Below are 21,735 nucleotides of genomic sequence, written 5' to 3' on the forward strand. Positions count from 1 at the left end.
ACACCAACATCACCAGCAGCAGCAGGACACGCCGACCTCTGACCAGCTGGAGACGTTCGCGCGGCACTTCAAGCAGCGGCGCATCAAGCTGGGCTTCACACAGGCCGACGTGGGCCTCGCCCTGGGCACCCTCTACGGCAGCGTCTTCTCGCAGACGACCATCTGCCGCTTCGAGGCCCTGCAGCTGAGCTTCAAGAACATGTGCAAGCTGCGGCCGCTGCTCCGCAAGTGGTTGCAGGAGGCCGACGAGTCGTCGGCCGGTTCCGGCGGCATCGGCGGCGTCGGCGGCATCGGCGGCGGCGGCGGCGGCGGCGGCGGCGGTGCGGGGAGCATCGACAAGATCGCCGCCCAGGGGCGCAAGCGGAAGAAGAGGACCTCCATCGACGTGTCCGTCAAGGGGGCCCTGGAGAAGCACTTCCTGCGCTGCCCCAAGCCCGCCGCGTCGGACATCGCGGCCATCGGCGAGCAGCTGCAGCTGGAACGGGAGGTGGTGCGGGTGTGGTTCTGCAATCGGCGGCAGAAGGAGAAGCGGATGACGGCTTGCGGAGGAGGCGGCGGAGGAGGCGGTGGAGGCGGTGGTGGCGGTGGTGGTGACGGCGGAGGCGGCGGAGGCGGTGGAGGAGGCGGTGGAGGCGGTGGTGGTGGCGGCGGAGGCGGCGGAGGCGGCGGAGGCGGCGGAGGCGGCGGAGGCGGTGGTGGTGGCGGCGGAGGCGGTGGAGGAGGCGGTGACGGCGGTGACAGTGACAGCAGCGGCGGCGGCGGTGCGGAGGACGAGGAGGTGGTGGTGGTTGTGCCGTCAAGACGAGGAGCAGCTGGAGGTGGTGGTGGTGGTGGTGGTGGACGACGAAGTGGTGGTGGTGGTGGTGGTGGACGAGGTGGTGGTGGACGAGGTGGTGCAGGTGGACGAGGAGGAGGAGGTGGAGGTGGGATGCGATCGCCGTTACGCTGAGCGAAGACACGCGCACGTGCCTGTGTGTACAGGTGTGTGTACAGGTGTGTGTGTGTGTGTACAGGTGTGTGTGTGTGTGTACAGGTGTGTGTGTGTGTGTACAGGTGTGTGTACAGGTGTGTGTGTGTGTACAGGTGTGTGTGTGTGTACAGGTGTGTGTGTGTGTGTGTACAGGTGTGTGTGTGTGTGTACAGGTGTGTGTACAGGTGTGTGTGTGTGTACAGGTGTGTGTGTGTGTACAGGTGTGTGTGTGTGTGTACAGGTGTGTGTGTGTGTGTACAGGTGTGTGTACAGGTGTGTGTGTGTGTACAGGTGTGTGTGTGTGTACAGGTGTGTGTGTGTGTGTGTACAGGTGTGTGTGTGTGTGTACAGGTGTGTGTACAGGTGTGTGTGTGTGTACAGGTGTGTGTGTGTGTACAGGTGTGTGTGTGTGTACAGGTGTGTGTGTGTGTGTACAGGTGTGTGTACAGGTGTGTGTGTGTGTACAGGTGTGTGTGTGTGTGTACAGGTGTGTGTGTGTGTACAGGTGTGTGTGTGTACAGGTGTGTGTGTACAGGTGTGTGTGTGTGTACAGGTGTGTGTGTGTGTACAGGTGTGTGTGTGTGTGTGTACAGGTGTGTGTGTGTGTACAGGTGTGTGTGTGTGTGTACAGGTGTGTGTACAGGTGTGTGTACAGGTGTGTGTGTACAGGTGTGTGTGTGTGTGTACAGGTGTGTGTGTGTGTACAGGTGTGTGTGTGTGTACAGGTGCGTGTGTGTGTACAGGTGTGTGTGTGTGTGTGTACAGGGGTGTGTACAGGCAAGGCTGCGTTGGCTGGGTCATGTAGCCCGCATGCTCAGCCACCGCATGCCGAAACAGCTTTTGTTCGGCCGGATAGAGGGGGCTAAGCGGGCGCGGCACGGGCTAGAGAAGAGATGGAGTGATGTGGTACAGGAGGACGTGGAGCTGAGTGGACTTGCCGATGACCGGTACCAGCGGTGTCAAGATCGGCCTCTGTGGAGGAGGCTCGTGAAGGATGCTACTGGGCAGTTGGAGGCAGTCGCCCTCCAACAACAACGGAGGGCGGAGGAGCGACGCTCACAACAACGAGCGGAGCGCCGGGTGGCTAAAGCACAGCAGGTTGGCACAGTAGGGGGCACAGGTGGTGCATCAGCCAGTCATCTCAGTCAGTCGACCCGTGGCACCTGGGTCTGCCCCGTGACCTCCTGCCAGCGGGCGTTTGACACTTCACGTTGCCTCAAGGTGCACATGGCCTGGCACAAGCGTCGTGGTGACGTCACAGCCACTTAGTGGTGAATGGCGGTTGTTGTTGTGTACAGATGTGTGTGCAGGTGTGCAATCAATTAATTATTTCTTACCGCTAAACCACGATGGAAAATGTAATTAATAAGCTTGTGCCGGAGGCCCCGGGGGGCCAGGCGTCTATGACGTCTCCTGGCCAAACCCCAATTGGCGGAGCCAGGAGATTGAATCTCCACCCTCGGGGCTCCTCCAGAAACAACGAAAAGCCACTTTGTGTGGCCACGTGGAATGTTCGGACGCTCACTGCGGAGGAGAGGCTGCCACTCCTCCGTCGGGAGCTGGACCGGTACCGCCTGGATCTCTGTGGCATTCGGGAGGTCCGGTGGACCGGTTCTGGCTCCTGCCACCATGAGGGGTGGACAGTCCTCTACTCGGGGCAGCAGACTGCCAAACAACAGGGTGTGGCTCTTCTTTTGAACAAAATAATGAAGGGGGTGTGGGAGCGTGGCGGTGATGTGTGGGAAGCTGTAAGCCCCAGGCTACTTTGGGCTCGCCTTCCCATCAACCGGAGGCGAGGAGTGGTGGTCGTGGTTACATATGCCCCCACCGAAGACGAACATCCGTGGAGGGATGCAGGCAAGGCCGATAAGTCAGATGCCTTCTGTGACCTCCTGTCACAGGTGCTGGCTAAAGCGGACCCCTCGGTGATGGAGTCATCTTTGGGGGGGGGGGGGGGGGTTTCGGTAAAGTCACGTAGTAGGTAGGTGTAACAAAAACAACAACAAAAAATCGACAAGATAAATGAAAACAACCAAATAATTAAAATCACGACGTTTCGAGTGAAACACAAGCGGTCCGTCGTCACGTGGGGGACAAACGCAGCCAAAGGCATACTCTTTGGTTCTGTTCGGTAAAGTCACCGCGTCGGTAAAACACGTTAAGTTACAATTAAATAAACGATTGAAACGCAACGTTTCGGAGGAAACCCAAGCAATCCCTCTTCAGGCGGGTCCACTCGCAGCCGGAACCGCTCCACCAAGTGGCGAGGCTTCTGGGAAAACCTAGCGCTTAAGTACAGGTTGATCCGGGGGCGTTGCTTGAACCGAGAGGATGGTTTCATGTTGAGCAAACCACTAGAAGAGACGTTTTGAACCACGCCACAAGCGCCAGCTGGCTTACCAAACGTATTCTTTCCGAACTGTTCCCATTTTCCTTTGTTGTTGTTGTTTGCTACCGCCTCCCCCTTTGCAGGAGGGCCTGGGCCGATAATCTTGCCGTCTATATTTTACGCACACGGAGACCCATCTCCCACACGCAGCGAAAAGACGGGATTGACTCGGCAACGCACCCAGCCAAAGTCCACCCCCGCATGGCCACCTCCCGCATGGCCACCTCCCGCACCTCCCACCCCCCGACCTGTAACTTAAGCTCTGGGTGCCCAGAAGCCTCGCCGAATTGGTTGCAGCGATTCCGGCTGCGAATGGACGCACCTGATGAAGGTCGTTGCCTCCAGAAACGTGGTGCTTTTTAATCGTTTGTTTTAATTTAATTTAATGTAATTCGATTCTCGTTCGTTTTTCGGCTACGTGGTGGCTCTGCCGAATAGGACAGGACCAGAGCGTGCGAATCGTTGCGGTCGCGAAAGCTTCCAATCTCAAGAGTCCAACAGCCAGGGCAGTTGCTGGGATTTGTCAAAGAGGTCGCTCTGTCTAACACGGGTTTATATAGCTGAGGAGGATGAGGTGGGTGGGTGGGTGGGCGGGTGGGTGGGTGGGTGGTTGGAACGAGGGCACGGTGAGTATGGGGGTGAGGCGTGGGCTGGAGGAGCCAATCCAAAAGCTGTGGATTATTATTCTTGGTTCTTTCGGTAAAGTCTCCACCGCGTAGGAAGGGAAACATTAAAATAATAAAAATATAAAACTTTAAAATTATTATTCTTGGTTCTTTCGGTAAAGTCACCACCACGTAGAAGGGAAACATTGAAAATAATAAAATATATATATAAAACAATAAAAAATGTATTCTTGGTTCTTTCGGTAAAGTCTCCACCACGTAGAAAGGGAAACAATAAAATAATAAAAATATAAAACAATAAAATTATTATTCTTGGTTCTTTCGGTAAAGTCACCACCACGTTAGAAGGGAAACAATAAAATAATAAAAATATAAAACAATAAAATTATTATTCTTGGTTCTTTGGGGGTAAAGTCACCACCACGTAGAAGGGAAACAATAAAATAATAAAAATATAAAACAATAAAATTCTCACGACGTTTCGACTGCAACACAAAGCAGCAATCATCATCAGGTGTGAAAATCACAACAAGAAAATGCGAATTTTCTTGTTGTGGTTTCAAATTGTTCTTGCTGTGGTTTTCACACCTGATGATGATTGCTGTTCGTGTTGCAGTAGAAACGTTGTGAGAATTTTATTGTTTTATATTTTTATTATTTTTTGTTTTATATTTTTATTATTTTATTGTTTTATATTTTTATTATTTTATTGTTTTATATTTTATTATTTTATTGTTTAATTTTTTTATTATTTTATTGTTTTATTTTTTTATTATTTTATTGGTTTATATTTTTATTATTTTATTGTTTTACATTTTATTATTTTATTGTTTTAATTTTTTATTATTTTTTTGTTTTATATTTTATTATTTTATTGTTTAAATTTTTTATTATTTTATTGTTTTATATTTTTATTATTTTATTGTTTTATATTTTTATTATTTTATTGTTTTATATTTTTACTAATTTTTTGTTTTAATTTTTTTATTATTTTATTGTTTTATATTTTTATTATTTTATTGTTTTAAATGTTTATTATTTTATTGTTTTATATTTTTATTATTTTATTGTTTCCCTTCTAAGTGGTGGTTTTCACACCTGATGATGATTGCTGCTTTGTGTTGCAGTAGAAACGTCGTGAGAATTTTATTGTTTTATATTTTTTTTTATTGTTTCCCTTCTACGTGGTGGTGACTTTACCCAAAGAACCAAGAATAATAATTTTATTGTTTTACAATAATTGTATTGTTTTATATTTTTATATTATTTTATTGTTTCCCTTCTACGTGGTGGTGACTTTACCGAAAGAACCAAGAATAATAATTTTATTGTTTTACAATAATTGTATTGTTTTATATTTTTATTATTTTATTGTTTCCCTTCTACGTGGTGGTGACTTTACCGAAAGAACCAAGAATAATAATTTTATTGTTTTATATTTTTTATTATTTTATTGTTTCCCTTCTACGTGGTGGTGACTTTACCCAAAGAACCAAGAATAATAATTGTATTGTTTTACAATAATTTTATTGTTTTATATTTTTATTATTTTATTGTTTCCCTATCTACGTGGTGGTGACTTTACCGAAAGAACCAAGAATATGAATCCCTGCAGTCACGAAAGCTTTCAATCAAAACGTGGACACAGCTCAAGTCCCAAAGGTGGAGTGGGGGAGAGTTGAATCGGACAAACGTACGACACGCTTGGAAAAGGTGCATCTCAAATTTCCTAGTGATGTGCAAGGCTGGGAGTAAAAGGCTGGTGATGTGGGTATTAATATAAAACTGTTAAGGCAGCTAGGGTTTCACTTGGTTAACAACATCGTTCCAATGATTGCTCAATTTGAATCCATCTTCTCGGCTGAGGTTATGCCTTATGTTTGTACATCTGGATGGCCTCATGGGCAAACCTTTGGTGGTATCCAGACGGCTTGCAAAGCACCTTGGTCTCGGAAAAAAAATAATATCATGAGAACCCGCTGTGTTGAAACTATGATCAGCCACGGCCGAAGAATTCGTTCTGCCGTGTTTCAAATCTGAATCGTGTTCGCGAATTCGGTCTCCCCGATACAGCAGTCACCACAGGTACAACATATGCCGTTATTTCTGTCCGTCTGCTACAGCAGAGGTGTAGGGAATTCCAACAAGACCTACATCTCTGCTTTATTGACCTGGTCAAGGCCTATGATACCATCAGTAGGCCTGGGCTCTGGGTCGTTCTTCGTGCTTTTGGAGTCCCTGACCCTCTGCTCACGATCATTAAGGACCTTCATGATGGTGAGCGGGCCCGGGTAAAACTACGTGGCCGGGAGTCAGAGCCATTCCCTGTACACCTTGGGGTGCGACAGGGATGTCCTCTGGCTCCCACATTATTTAACATCTATTTCGACCACGTAGTTCGTGAAACTTTCAATAGCTGCATCGAAGGAATTTCCATCTGGTACAGATATAATGGGAGGCTGATCGATGCCCGGGTGCGGTCAAGGGATGGCTCCCTATTGGTCAACCACGTTATGTATGCCGATGATTTGGTAATTGCTGCTCACTCAGAGGAGGAGTTGGAGACGCTGCTGCTGAGACTGGAGCGTGCCACTAAGAGGTGGGGCCTTACCATCAGCCCCACCAAAACTAAGCACCTGCCTGGGTATTTTGTACCATCGGACACACCACCCCCACAACTCCCAATCGGTGATGGGGCAGTTGTGGAGAGAGTGGAGAGTTTCCCATACCTGGGCAGTGTGCTCATGACCAGCTCCGATTTAACAGCAGAGGTCTCACTCCGAATCAGTCGAGCGGCAATATCTTTTCATCGGTTGCGTAACGCTGTGTGGAAGCTACCTGGTCTGTCGCTCCGCACTAAGCTTCAGGTCTTCTCGGCCACGGTCATTCCCTCCCTTCTCTATGCTTGCGAAACGTGGACCCCCGCCAATGGAACATCTTCGCCGGTTAGAAACATTTAGGCTGGCCTGCCTACGATCTATCCTGGGTTTAACCAGGCTGGATTGTGTGAGGAGCTCACAAATCCTTGAAAGATCTGGGCAAGGTCCCATCGGTGAGCTCCTCCGGCGGGCAAGGCTGCGATGGCTGGGTCATGTAGCCCGCATGCCCAGCCACCGCATGCCGAAACAGCTTTTGTTTGGCCGGATCGAGGGGGCTAAGCGGGCGCGGCACGGGCTAGAGAAGAGATGGAGTGATGTGGTACAGGAGGACGTGGAGCTGAGTGGACTTGCCGATGACCGGTACCAGCGGTGTCAAGATCGGCCTCTGTGGAGGAGGCTCGTGAAGGATGCTACTGGGCAGTTGGAGGCAGTCGCCCTCCAACAACAACGGAGGGCGGAGGAGCGACGCTCAGAACAACGAGCGGAGCGCCGGGTGGCTAAAGCAAAGCAGGTTGGCACAGTAGGGGGCACAGGTGGTGCATCAGCCAGTCATCTCAGTCGTCTCAGTCAGTCGACCCGTGGCACCTGGGTCTGCCCCGTGACCTCCTGCCAGCGGGCGTTCGACACTTCACGTGGCCTCAGGGTGCACATAGCCTGGCACAAGCGTCGTGGTGACGTCACCGCCGCTTAGTGGTGAATGGTGGTTGTTGTTGTGTGTGATTGTGTGTGTATTAATGTGTGTGTGTACTGTGTGTATTAATGTGTGTGTGTGTGTACTGTGTGTGTATTAATGTGTGTGTTTACTGTGTGTATTAATGTGTGTGTGTACTGTGTGTGTATTAATGTGTGTGTGTGTACTGTGTGTGTATTAATGTGTGTGTGTGTACTGTGTGTATTAATGTGTGTGTGTGTGTACTGTGTGTGTATTAATGTGTGTTTGTGTGTGTGTACTGTGTGTGTATTAATGTGTGTGTGTGTGTACTGTGTGTGTATTAATGTGTGTGTGTGTACTGTGTGTATTAATGTGTGTGTGTGTACTGTGTGTGTATATTAATGTGTTGTGTGTGTGCTGTGTGTATTAATGTGTGTGTATTAATGTGTGTGTGTACTGTGTGTATTAATGTGTGTGTACTGTGTGTGTATTAATGTGTGTGTACTGTGTGTGTATTAATGTGTGTGTGTACTGTGTGTACTACATACGTGTGTATATATACATGTATATGTGTGTGTGTACTACACACGTGTGTGTGGATACATGTATATATACATTTGTATACACTTACACACTTATGTAAGTGTGTATGTATATATATACATGTGTGTGTATAGTACACACGTGTGTAAATGTGTGTATGTGTATATACATGTATTAATGTGTGTGTGTGTACTGTGTGTGTATTAATGTGTGTGTGTACTGTGTGTGTATTAATGTGTGTGTGTACTGTGTGTGTATTAGTGTGTGTGTGTGTACTGTGTGTATTAATGTGTGTGTGTGTGCTGTGTGTGTATTAATGTGTGTGTGTACTGTGTGTGTATTAATGTGTGTGTGTGTACTGTGTGTGTATTAGTGTGTGTGTGTGTGTACTGTGTGTATTAATGTGTGTGTGTGTGCTGTGTGTATTAATGTGTGTGTGCTGTGTGTGTATTAATGTGTGTGTGCTGTGTGTGTATTAATGTGTGTGTACTGTGTGTATTAATGTGTGTGCTGTGTGTATTAATGTGTGTGCTGTGTGTGTATTAGTGTTTGTGTGTACGTGTGTATTAATGTGTGTGCTGTGTGTGTATTAATGTGTGTGCTGTGTGTGTATTAATGTGTGTGCTGTGTGTGTATTAATGTTTGTGTGTACGTGTGTATTAATGTGTGTGCTGTGTGTGTATTAATGTGTGTGCTGTGTGTGTATTAATGTGTGTGTGTATTAATGTTTGTGTGTGCTGTGTGGGTATTAATGTGTGTGTGTGTACTGTGTGTACTACACACGTGTGTGTGTATATACATGTGTGTGTACGTACTACATACGTGTGTGTGTGTACTACACACGTGTATGTGTGTGTGTGTGTACTACACACGTGTATGTGTGTATACATGTATATATACATGTGTATACACATACACACTAACGTGTGTAAAAGTGTGTATGTATATATACATGTGTGTGTGTATAGTACACACGTGTGTAAATGTGTGTATGTGTATATACATGTATTAATGTGTGTGTGTGTACTGTGTGTATTAATGTGTGTGTACTGTGTGTGTATTAACGTGTGTGTACTGTGTGTGAATTAATGTGTGTGTGTGTACTGTGTGTGTATTAACGTGTGTGTACTGTGTGTGAATTAATGTGTGTGTGTGTACTGTGTGTGTATTAATGTGTGTGTGTGTACTACACACACGTGTGTAAATGTGTGTACGTGTATATACATGTATATGTGTGTGTGTGTGTACTACACACGTGTGTGTATCTACGTCTGTGTGTGTATGTACGTGTGTGTATGTACGTGTGTGTGTGTATGTACGTGTGTGTGTATGTACGTGTGTGTGTCTCTGTGTGTGTATGTACGTGTGTGTATGTACGTGTGTGTGTATGTACGTGTGTGTGTGTATGTACGTGTGTGTGTGTGTACGTGTGTGTGTGTACGTGTGTGTGTGTGTACGTGTGTGTGTACGTGTGTGTGAATTTACGTGTGTGTGTGTGTCTCTCTGTGTGTGTGTATGTACGTGTGTGTGTATGTACGTGTGTGTGTGTCTCTGTGTGTATGTACGTGTGTGTGTGTATGTACGTGTGTGTGTATGTACGTGTGTGTGTATGTACGTGTGTGTGTGTCTCTGTGTGTGTATGTACGTGTGTGTATGTACGTGTGTGTGTATGTACGTGTGTGTGTGTCTCTGTGTGTGTATGTACGTGTGTGTGTATGTACGTGTGTGTGTATGTACGTGTGTGTGTATGTACGTGTGTGTGTGTATGTACGTGTGTGTGTGTCTACGTGTGTCTCTGTGTGTGTGTGTCTATGGGGAGCGGTAGTGTAGTGGTTAGCGCTACGCTGCGCTATGAACCTGGTGACCCGGGTTCGATTCCCGTTCACGGCCAACACCAGTGACGATTATCTGAACCGGTCCCGGGCCTCCCCTAGGTCGACTCAGCCTCAAAATGAGTACCTGGTGCGGTGTGTGAACATCGCCACTGGGGAGACAAAGGCGGTCGGGCGTGGTGCTGGCCACCCACCCCCTCGTTTGCCATGCCGGCCTTCATAGGTGCTCGCTAACAGCACTTGCCCCTACAGTCTGGTGAGGTTACACGGGGGATCTTTGTATCTATGTGTGTGTGTGTATCTATGTATGTGTGTGTATCTATGTATGTGTGTATCTATGTGTGTGTATCTATGTGTGTGTGTGTGTATCTGTGTGTGTGTGTGTATCTATGTGTGTATCTATGTGTGTATCTCTGTGTGTGTATCTATGTGTGTGTGTATCTATGTGTGTGTATATCCTGTGTGTGTATATATATCGATGTGTGTGTGTATCTATCTGTGTGTATCTATGTGTGTGTGTGTATCTATGTGTGTGTGTATCTATGTGTGTGTATCTATGTGTGTGTATCTATGTGTGTGTATCTATGTGTGTGTGTATCTATGTGTGTGTGTATCTACGTGTGTGTATCTATGTGTGTGTATCTATCTATGTGTGTATATATCTATCTATGTGTGTGTATATCTATCTGTGTGTGTATCTATGTGTGTGTGTATCTACGTGTGTGTATCTATGTGTGTGTGTGTATATATATCTATCTATGTGTGTGTGTATCTGTGTGGGTGTATCTATGTGTGTGTGTATCTATGTGTGTGTGTCTATGTGTGTGTGTGTATCTATGTGTGTGTGTGTATATAGCTATCTATGTGTGTGTATCTGTCTATGTGTGTGTGTATCTATGTGTGTGTATATATGTGTGTGTGTGTATCTGTGTGAATGTATCTAGGTGTGTATGTGTATCTGTGTATCTATCTATGTGTATGTGTGTGTATATATCTATGTGTGTGTACGTGTGTGTGTATCTACGTGTGTGTAACAGCACTTGCCCCTACAGCCTGCTAGAGGCTACACGTGGGATATTTGATTTTGAATGAATCACACACGCACAATCACACAACATAAACAACAAACGCCATTCGCCACTAAGTGGCGGTGATGTCACCACGACCCTTGTGCCAGGCCATGTGCACCGTGAGGCCACGTGAAGTGTCGAACGCCCGCTGGCAGGAGGTCACGGGGCAGACCCAGCAGGTGCCACGGGTCGACTGACCGAGATGGCCGTGGCTGATGCACCACCTGTGCCCCCTACTGTGCCAACCTGCTTTGCTTTAGCCACCCGGCGCTCCGCTCGTTGTTGTGAGCGTCGCTCCTCCGCCCTCCGTTGTTGTTGGAGGGCGACTGCCTCCAACTGCCCAGTAGCGTCCTTCACGAGCCTCCTCCACAGAGGCCGATCTTGACACCGCTGGTACCGGTCATCGGCAAGTCCACTCAGCTCCACGTCCTCCTGTACCACATCACTCCATCTCTTCTCTAGCCCGTGCCGCGCCCGTTTAGCCCCCTCTATCCAGCCGAACAAAAGCTGTTTCGGCATGCGGTGGCTGGGCATGCGGGCTACATGACCCAGCCATCGCAGCCTTGCCTGCCGGAGGAGCTCACCGATGGGACCCTGCCCAGATCTTTCAAGGATTTGTGAGCTCCTCACACAATCCAGTCTGGTTAAACCCAGGATGGATCGTAGGCAGGCCAGCCTAAATGTTTCTAACCGGCGAAGATGTTCCATTAGACACACACACAGACACACACACAAATGCACACACACAGACTCACACACAGACGCACACACACACAGGCGCACACACAGACACACACACACAGACACACAATAACACACACACACAGACTCACACACACACACAGACTCACACGCAGACGCACACACACACAGGCGCACACAGACACACACACAGACTCACACGCACACAGACACACGCACACAGGCACACGCACACAGACACACACACAGACACACGCACACAGACACACACACACAGACACACGCACACACAGACACACACACACACAGACACACAATAACACACACACACAGACTCACACACACAGACTCACACACTCACACAGACACACACACAGACGCACACACTCACACACAATCACACACAGACGCACACACACACACCATCACACACCATCACACACAATAACACACACACACAGACTCACACACACACACAGACTCACACACTCACACAGACTCACACACTCACACAGACACACACACAGACGCACACACTCACACACAATCACACACACAGACGCTCACACACAATCACACACTCACACACAATCACACACACACAGACTCACACACATACACAGACACACACACAGACACACACACAGACGCACACACTCACACACAATCACACACACAGACGCACACACACACACCATCACACACCATCACACACAATAACACACACACACAGACTCACACACACACACACAGACGCACACACTCACACACAATCACACACACAGACGCACACACACACACCATCACACACCATCACACACAATCACACACTCACACACAATCACACACACACAGACTCACACACATACACAGACTCACACACTCACACACACAGACGCACACACTCACACACAATCACACACACACAGACGCACACACACACCATCACACACCATCACACACAATCACACACACACACAGACTCACACACACACACAGACTCACACACTCACACAGACACACACACAGACGCACACGCTCACACACAATCACACACACAGACTCACACACTCACACAGACACACACACAGACGCACACACACACACCATCACACACCATCACACACAATCACACACACACACAATCACACACACACACCATCACACAGACACACACACTCACACACAATCACACACACACACAGACTCACACACTCACACAGACACACACACTCACACAGACACACACACAGACGCACACACTCACACAAAATCACACACACACACCATCACACACAATCACACACACACACACAATCACACACAGACAGCGATCCCCAGTGTATCCTCTAACAGACCGTGGGCATGAAACCGATTTGCATAATCGATCTCATTTGTATAAATCGATGTCATTTTATTGTTTATTTATTTACGGTCCAACCACTGACCGCGGCCACACGAACACAGTAAAGAGACAAAGCTCCCCCAGGTAGCCTCTAGCAGGGCTGTAGGGGCAAGTGTTGTTACACACACACAGACAAAGCTCCCCCAGCTAACCTCTAGCAGGGCTGTAGGGGCAAGTGCTGTTACACACACAGACAAAGCTCCCCCAGGTAGCCTCTAGCAGGCTGTAGGGGCAAGTGCTGTTACACACACACACAGACAAAGCTCCCCCAGGTAGCCTCTAGTAGGCTGTAGGGGCAAGTGCTGTTACACACACAGACAAAGCTCCCCCAGGTAGCCTCTAGTAGGCTGTAGGGGCAAGTGCTGTTACACACACACACAAAGCTCCCCCAGGTAGCCTCTAGCAGGGCTGTAGGGGCAAGTGCTATGACATACACAGACAAAGCTCCCCCAGGTAGCCTCTAGCAGGGCTGTAGGGGCAAGTGCTGTGACATACACAGACAAAGCTCCCCCAGGTAGCCTCTAGCAGGGCTGTAGGGGCAAGTGCTGTTAGCGAATAGCAGCAGCAGCAGCGTCTATGAAGGCTACCGGGGCACTGTGGAACACACAGAGGGGGTGGGTGGCCACCAGCACCACCACAACACCACCACACCATCACTACACCACCATCACCACTACACCACCACTACACTACCACCACTACACCACCACCACCACTACACCACTACTACACCACCACCACAACACCACCACCACCACAACACCACCACCACAACACCACCACCACCACTACACCACCACCACAACACCACCACCACAACACCACCGCCACCACAACACCACCACCACAACACCACCACTACTACACCACCACCACTACACCACCACTACTACACCACCACCACTACACCACCACTACTACACCACCACCACAACCACCACAACCACCACCACTACTACACCACCACCACTACACCACCACTACTACACCACCACCACTACACCACCACTACTACACCACCACCACTACACCACCACTACTACACAACCACCACAACCACCACCACTACTACACCACCACCACTACACCACCACTACACTACCACTACATCACCACCACCACTACACCACTACTACACTACCACTACATCACCACCACCACTACACCACCACTACACCACCACTACACCACCACCACTACATCACCACTACACTACCACTACATCACCACCACCACTACACCACCACTACACCACCACCACTACATCACCACTACACTACCACTACATCACCACCACCACCACTACACCACCACCACTACACCACCACTACACCACCACCACTACACCACCACCACCACCAAGCCACTAATTTGAGTCCGAATCCACCTAGGGGAGGGTTGTCGGTTCAGTATTGTCTACACGTGTGTGTGTACACGTGTGTGTGTGTGTGTACACGTGTGTGTGTACACGTGTGTGTGTGTGTACACAGTGTGTGTGTACACGTGTGTGTGTGTACACGTGTGTGTGTGTACACGTGTGTGTGTACACGTGTGTGTGTGTGTGTCTACACTGTGTGTGTACACGTGTGTGTGTGTCTACACTGTGTGTGTACACGTGTGTGTGTACACGTCTGTGTGTGTACACGTGTGTGTGTGTACACGTGTGTGTGTGTGTGTACACGTGTGTGTGTGTACACGTGTGTGTGTACACGTGTGTGTGTGTGTCTACACTGTGTGTGTGTACACGTGTGTGTGTGTCTACACTGTGTGTGTGTACACGTGTGTGTGTGTGTACACGTGTGTGTGTGTACACGTGTGTGTGTGTGTCTACACGTGTGTGTGTGTACACGTGTGTGTGTACAACAACCCCCTACCTCCTCGCGGTGCCGGACGGGCAACTCTGTCGTGGACAGCGCTGTGGGGGGAGATCCAATTTTGATTGGCTCCTCCCCTCATGGCATATGTATCCACCACAGGGGCTAAACGGGGGCTCTGGACGGGTGCGAGGGGCTGGTAACCCCTCCACCTTCAATTAATTACCACGAAACTACGAATTAAACTTAAATATGTAACAACTAAGCTTGTGCCGGAGGCCCCGGGGGGCCAGGCGTCTATGACGTCTCCTGGCCAAACCCCAATTGGCGGAGCCAGGAGATTGAATACCTACCCTCGGGGCTACTCCAGAAACAACGAAAAGCCACTACGGTTGGCCACGTGGAATGTTCGAACGCTCACTGCAGAGGAGAGGATGCCACTCCTCTGTCGGGAGCTGGACCGGTACCGCCTGGATCTATGCGGCATTCAGGAGGTCCGGTGGACCGGCTCTGGCTCCTGCCACCATGAGGGGTGGACAGTCCTCTACTCGGGGCAGCAGACTGCCAAACAACAGGGTGTGGGTCTTCTTTTGAACAAAAGAATGAAGGGGGCGTGGGAGCGTGGCGGTGAGGTGTGGGAAGCTGTAAGCCCCAGGCTACTTTGGGCTCGCCTTCCCATCAACAGGAGGCGAGGAATGGTGGTCGTGGTTACTTATGCCCCCACCGAAGATGAACATCCGTGGAGGGATGCAGGCAAAGCCGATGAGTCAGATGCCTTCTATGACCTCCTGTCACAGGTGCTGGCTAAAGTGGCCCCTCGGGATAGAGTCATCATGTTGGGTGACTTCAATGCCCGAGTTGGTCATGATACTGGCACCTGGCCTGGAGTGATTGGAGGGCATGGGCCAGATCAGCTCAATAACAACGGTAGGAGGCTGCTAGATTTTTGTGCAGCCCATGGGCTTGTAATTACCAACACGCTGTTCCGGCATCGGCGCATCCACACAACATCATGGATGCATGCCGGGTCCAAGCAAGAACATCTGCTGGACTACATAGTGACGGACCAGCGAATGCGAGCCCATGTCCTTGACACCAGGACCTACCGTGGAGCTGATCTGCCCTCTGACCATCGACTAGTCATCTGTAAGATGCGCCTGCCATTCTTCCACTCCGGTGGTGGGTGTACACCCAGGACCCCATTCCAACCTAAAGTGGCCTGGTCTCAGTTATCTGATGAAAGTTGCAAGCGAGAATTTCATCATCGCTTGCGGCTGGGATTGGCATCGTCCCCGACTCCTGATGTCGAGGGTAAATGGGCGAGGTTTAGGACTGTGACTCATGCAGCTGCAATGGCTGCTTTGGGTACGCGGTCCAGACCTCCCCAGACACCCTGGATGACAGAGGAGTTGTTCACGATGGTTGAGAAAAAGCGACAGGCCCACTGTCATCGGCTACAGAGTCCCACGTCAGAGAATGAGGAGGCTTACCGCAGCCTTCGCTCGGAGGTTCGGAGAGCCGTGAGGCGCTGCAAGGATGGGTGGTGGTCGCGGGTTGCTGAGGAGATGGAGTCTGCCTCAGTGGCCCGTGATCACAAATCTCTATTTAACTCCATCAAAAAAGTAACCTGCAGCGCCACACCTATTACCATCATTAGGGGAAAAAACGGCGATCCAATTTCCGACCCCCAGGAACAGGTTCGCAGATTTGCTGAGCATTTCTGTGAGGTCCTGGGGGAGGGAAAATCCCTCAGCCAGGAAAACATCGTGGCACAAAGTGAGGATGACCCTGCTGAGGCTGCGGTGCCTCAAATATTGGATGAAGTCACCCCCTGTGAGTGGCTGGCTGAGGTGCCATCTGCTGAGGAAGTATTGAAGGCGATTCGGAGTCTGAGACCAGGAAAGGCAGCGGGCAGAGATGATCTTCCAAGCGAAATGCTGAGGGAGGGTGGCGTTTGTGCACAGACTGCCCTATATGACATCATAACAACAGTCTGGACCACTGGACGGGTTCCGCAGGATTGGAAGGATGCCCTGGTGGTCCCCCTTTTTAAGAAGGGGGACCGCACAGACTGTAACAACTACAGGGGCATCTCACTCCTCAGTGTGTCGGGAAAGGTCCTGGCAAGGATTATTCAGCATCGCCTTGCCAGGCACGCTGAGGAGAGGCTTGCGGAGCCCCAATGCGGTTTCAGGAAAGGGCGGTCCTGCACAGATGCCATATTTTCTGTCCGTCTGCTACAGCAGAGGTGTAGGGAATTCCAACAAGACCTACATCTCTGCTTTATTGACCTGGTCAAGGCCTATGATACCATCAGTAGGCCTGGGCTCTGGGTCGTTCTTCGTGCTATTGGAGTACCTGACCCTCTGCTCACGATCATTAAGGACCTTCATGATGGTGAGCGGGCCCGGGTAAAACTACGTGGCCGGGAGTCAGAGCCATTCCCTGTACACCTTGGGGTGCGACAGGGATGTCCTCTGGCTCCCACATTATTTAACATCTATTTTGACCACGTAGTTCGTGAAGCCTTCAATAGCTGTACCGGGGGAATCTCCATATGGTACAGATATAATGGGAGGCTAATCGATGCCCGGGTGCGGTCAAGGGATGGCTCCCTATTGCTCAACCACGTTATGTATGCTGATGACTTGGTAATAGCTGCTCAGTCAGAGGAGGAGTTGGAGACGCTGCTGCTGAGACTGGAGCGTGCCACTAAGAGGTGGGGCCTTACCATCAGCCCCACCAAAACCAGGCACCTGCCTGGGTATTTTGTACCATCGGACACTCCACCCCCACAACTCCCAATCGGTGATGGGGCAGTTGTGGAGAGAGTGGAGAGTTTCCCATACCTGGGCAGTGTGCTTATGACTGGCACCAGTTTAACAGCAGAGGTCTCACTCCGAATCAGTCGAGCGGCAATATCTTTTCATCGGTTGCGTAACGCTGTGTGGAAGCTACCTGGTCTGTCGCTCCGCACTAAGCTTCAGGTCTTCTCGGCCACGGTCATTCCCTCCCTTCTCTACGCTTGCGAAACGTGGACCCCCCTAATGGAACATCTTCGCCGGTTAGAAACATTTAGGCTGGCCTGCCTACGATCCATCCTGGGTTTAACCAGACTGGATTGTGTGAGGAGCTCACAAATCCTTGAAAGATCTGGGCAGGGTCCCATCGGTGAGCTCCTCCGGCAGGCAAGGCTGCGATGGCTGGGTCATGTAGCCCGCATGCCCAGCCACCGCATGCCGAAACAGCTTTTGTTTGGCCGGATTGAGGGGGCTAAGCGGGCGCGGCACGGGCTAGAGAAGAGATGGAGTGATGTGGTACAGGAGGACGTGGAGCTGAGTGGACTTGCCGATGACTGGTACCAGCGGTGTCAAGATCGGCCTCTGTGGAGGAGGCTCGTGAAGGATGCTACTGGGCAGTTGGAGGCAGTCGCCCTCCAACAACAACGGAGGGCGGAGGAGCGACGCTCACAACAGCGAGCGGAGCGCCGGGTGGCTAAAGCACAGCAGGTTGGCACAGTAGGGGGCACAGGTGGTGCATCAGCCAGTCATCTCAGTCAGTCGACCCGTGGCACCTGGGTCTGCCCCGTGACCTCCTGCCAGCGGGCGTTCGACACTTCACGTGGCCTCAGGGTGCACATAGCCTGGCACAAGCGTCGTGGTGACGTCACCGCCACTTAGTGGCGAATGGCGGTTGTTGTTGTTGTTGTTGTGTACACGTGTGTGTGTGTGTGTCTACACTGTGTGTGTGTACACGTGTGTGTGTGTCTACACTGTGTGTGTGTACACGTGTGTGTGTACACGTGTGTGTGTACACGTGTGTGTGTGTGTGTACACGTGTGTGTGTGTCTACACGTGTGTGTGTGTGTACACGTGTGTGTGTGTACACGTGTGTGTGTGTCTACACGTGTGTGTGTCTACACGTGTGTGTGTACACGTGTGTGTGTGTCTACACGTGTGTGTGTACACGTGTGTGTGTGTACACGTGTGTGTGTGTGTACACGTGTGTGTGTGTGTGTACACTGTGTGTGTGTACACTGTGTGTGTCTACACGTGTGTACACGTGTGTGTGTGTACACTGTGTGTGTGTGTACACGTGTGTGTGTACACGTGTGTGTGTGTGTACACGTGTGTACACGTGTGTGCACGTGTGTGTGTACACGTGTGTGTGTACACGTGTGTGTGTGTGCACGTGTGTGTGTGCACGTGTGTGTGTCTACACGTGTGTGTGTGTGTGCACGTGTGTGTGTACACGTGTGTGTGTGTACACGTGTGTGTGTGTACACATGTGTGTGTATGTGTGCACATGTGTGTATACGTGTGTGTGTGAACACTGTGTGTGTGTCTACACGTATGTGTGTGTACATGTATGCACATGTGTGTGTGCACGTGTGTGTGTACACGTGTGTATACACGTGTGTGTACACGTGTGTGTACACGTGTGTGTGTGTGTACACGTGTGTGTGTACACGTGTGTGTGTGTGTGTGTGCACGTGAGTGTGTGTGTGTGTACACGTGTGTGTGTCTACACGTATGTGTGTGTACACGTGTGTGCACGTGTGTGTGTACACGTGTGTGTGTGTACACTGTGTGTGTGTGCACGTGTGTGTGTGTACACGTGTGTGCGTGTGTACACGTGTGTGTGTGTACACGTGTGTGGTGTGTGTGTACACGTGTGTGTGTGTGCACGTGTGTGTGTGTACACGTGTGTGGTGTGTGTGTACACGTGTGTGGTGTGTGTGTACACGTGTGTGTGCACGTGTGTGTGTACACGTGTGTGTGTGCACGTGTGTGTGTGTGTACACGTGTGTGTGTACACGTGTGTGTGTACACGTGTTTGTGTGTACACGTGTGTGTGTGTGTGTACACGTGTGTGTGTGCACGTGTGTGTGTGTACACGTGTGTGTGTGTACACGTGTGTTTGTGTACACTGTGTGTGTGCAAGTGTGTGTGTGTACACGTGTGTGGTGTGTGTGTACACGTGTGTGTGTGTACACGTGTGTGTGTGTACACGTGTGTGGTGTGTGTGTGTTTACACGTGTGTGTGTACACGTGTGTGTGTACACGTGTGTGTATGTGTGTACACGTGTGTGTGTGTACACGTGTATGTCTGTACACGTGTGTGTGTGTGTACTGTGTGTGTACACGTGTGTGTGTGTACTGTGTGTGTACACGTGTGTGTACACTGTGTGTGTACACTGTGTGTACACGTGTGTGTGTGTACACGTGTGTGATGTGTGTACACGTGTGTGTGTGTACACTGTGTGTGTGCACGTGTGTGTGTACACGTGTGTGGTGTGTGTACACGTGTGTGTGTGTGTACACGTGTGTGTGTGTACACGTGTGTGTGTACACGTGTGTGTGTACACGTGTGTGTACACGTGTATGTGTGTACACGTGTGTGTGTGTACACATGTGTGTGTGTACACGTGTGTGTGTGTGTACACGTGTGTGTGTGTACACTGTGTGTGTGTGTACTGTGTGTGTGTACTGTGTGTGTGTACACGTGTGTGTGTACTGTGTGTGTGTACACGTGTGTGTGTGTACACGTGTGTGTGTGTGTGTACACTGTGTGTGTGTGTACACTGTGTGTGTGTACACTGTGTGTGTACACGTGTGTGTGTGTACACATGTGTGTGTATGTGTGCACATGTGTGTATACGTGTGTGTGTGAACACTGTGTGTGTGTCTACACGTATGTGTGTGTACATGTATGCACATGTGTGTGTGCACGTGTGTGTGTACACGTGTGTATACACGTGTGTGTACACGTGTGTGTACACGTGTGTGTGTGTGTACACGTGTGTGTGTACACGTGTGTGTGTGTGTGTGTACACGTGTGTGTGTCTACACGTATGTGTGTGTACACGTGTGTGCACGTGTGTGTGTACACGTGTGTGTGTGTACACTGTGTGTGTGTGCACGTGTGTGTGTGTACACGTGTGTGCGTGTGTACACGTGTGTGTGTGTACACGTGTGTGGTGTGTGTGTACACGTGTGTGTGTGTGCACGTGTGTGTGTGTACACGTGTGTGGTGTGTGTGTACACGTGTGTGGTGTGTGTGTACACGTGTGTGTGCACGTGTGTGTGTACACGTGTGTGTGTGCACGTGTGTGTGTGTGTACACGTGTGTGTGTGTACACGTGTGTGTGTACACGTGTTTGTGTGTACACGTGTGTGTGTGTGTGTACACGTGTGTGTGTGCACGTGTGTGTGTGTACACGTGTGTGTGTGTACACGTGTGTTTGTGTACACTGTGTGTGTGCAAGTGTGTGTGTGTACACGTGTGTGGTGTGTGTGTACACGTGTGTGTGTGTACACGTGTGTGTGTGTACACGTGTGTGGTGTGTGTGTGTGTACACGTGTGTGTGTACACGTGTGTGTGTACACGTGTGTGTATGTGTGTACACGTGTGTGTGTGTACACGTGTATGTCTGTACACGTGTGTGTGTGTGTACTGTGTGTGTACACGTGTGTGTGTGTACTGTGTGTGTACACGTGTGTGTGTGTACACTGTGTGTGTACACTGTGTGTACACGTGTGTGTGTGTACACGTGTGTGATGTGTGTACACGTGTGTGTGTGTACACTGTGTGTGTGCACGTGTGTGTGTACACGTGTGTGGTGTGTGTACACGTGTGTGTGTGTGTGTACACGTGTGTGTGTGTACACGTGTGTGTGTGTACACGTGTGTGTACACGTGTATGTGTGTACACGTGTGTGTGTGTACACATGTGTGTGTGTACACGTGTGTGTGTGTGTACACGTGTGTGTGTGTACACTGTGTGTGTGTGTACTGTGTGTGTGTACTGTGTGTGTGTACACGTGTGTGTGTACTGTGTGTGTGTACACGTG

The 21,735-nt window shown here is 49.9% G+C and overlaps 1 protein-coding gene across 3 annotated transcripts in view; it reads left to right on the plus strand.

Annotated features, from left to right (window-relative positions):
- Nucleotides 1-706: 706 nt before the first annotated feature.
- Nucleotides 707-21,735, plus strand: part of LOC142908150 (uncharacterized) — a 30,682-nt gene continuing 9,653 nt past the window's right edge. The window contains exon 1 of one of the 3 annotated variants that reach the window (XM_076058429.1): nt 707-993. The gene's annotated coding sequence lies outside the window, so the exon portion shown is untranslated. Of the gene's footprint in view, nt 994-1,602; nt 1,626-21,735 lie in introns of those variants that run through there. The other 2 variants (XM_076058428.1, XM_076058430.1) reach the window with 2 other exon arrangements.

Source organism: Petromyzon marinus, assembly GCF_048934315.1.
Source record: "Petromyzon marinus isolate PM22_M1 ecotype Great Lakes invasive population chromosome 73 unlocalized genomic scaffold, UKy_Petmar_22M1.pri1.0 chr73_unloc.5, whole genome shotgun sequence".
In the NCBI taxonomy this organism is placed as follows: domain Eukaryota; kingdom Metazoa; phylum Chordata; class Hyperoartia; order Petromyzontiformes; family Petromyzontidae; genus Petromyzon; species Petromyzon marinus.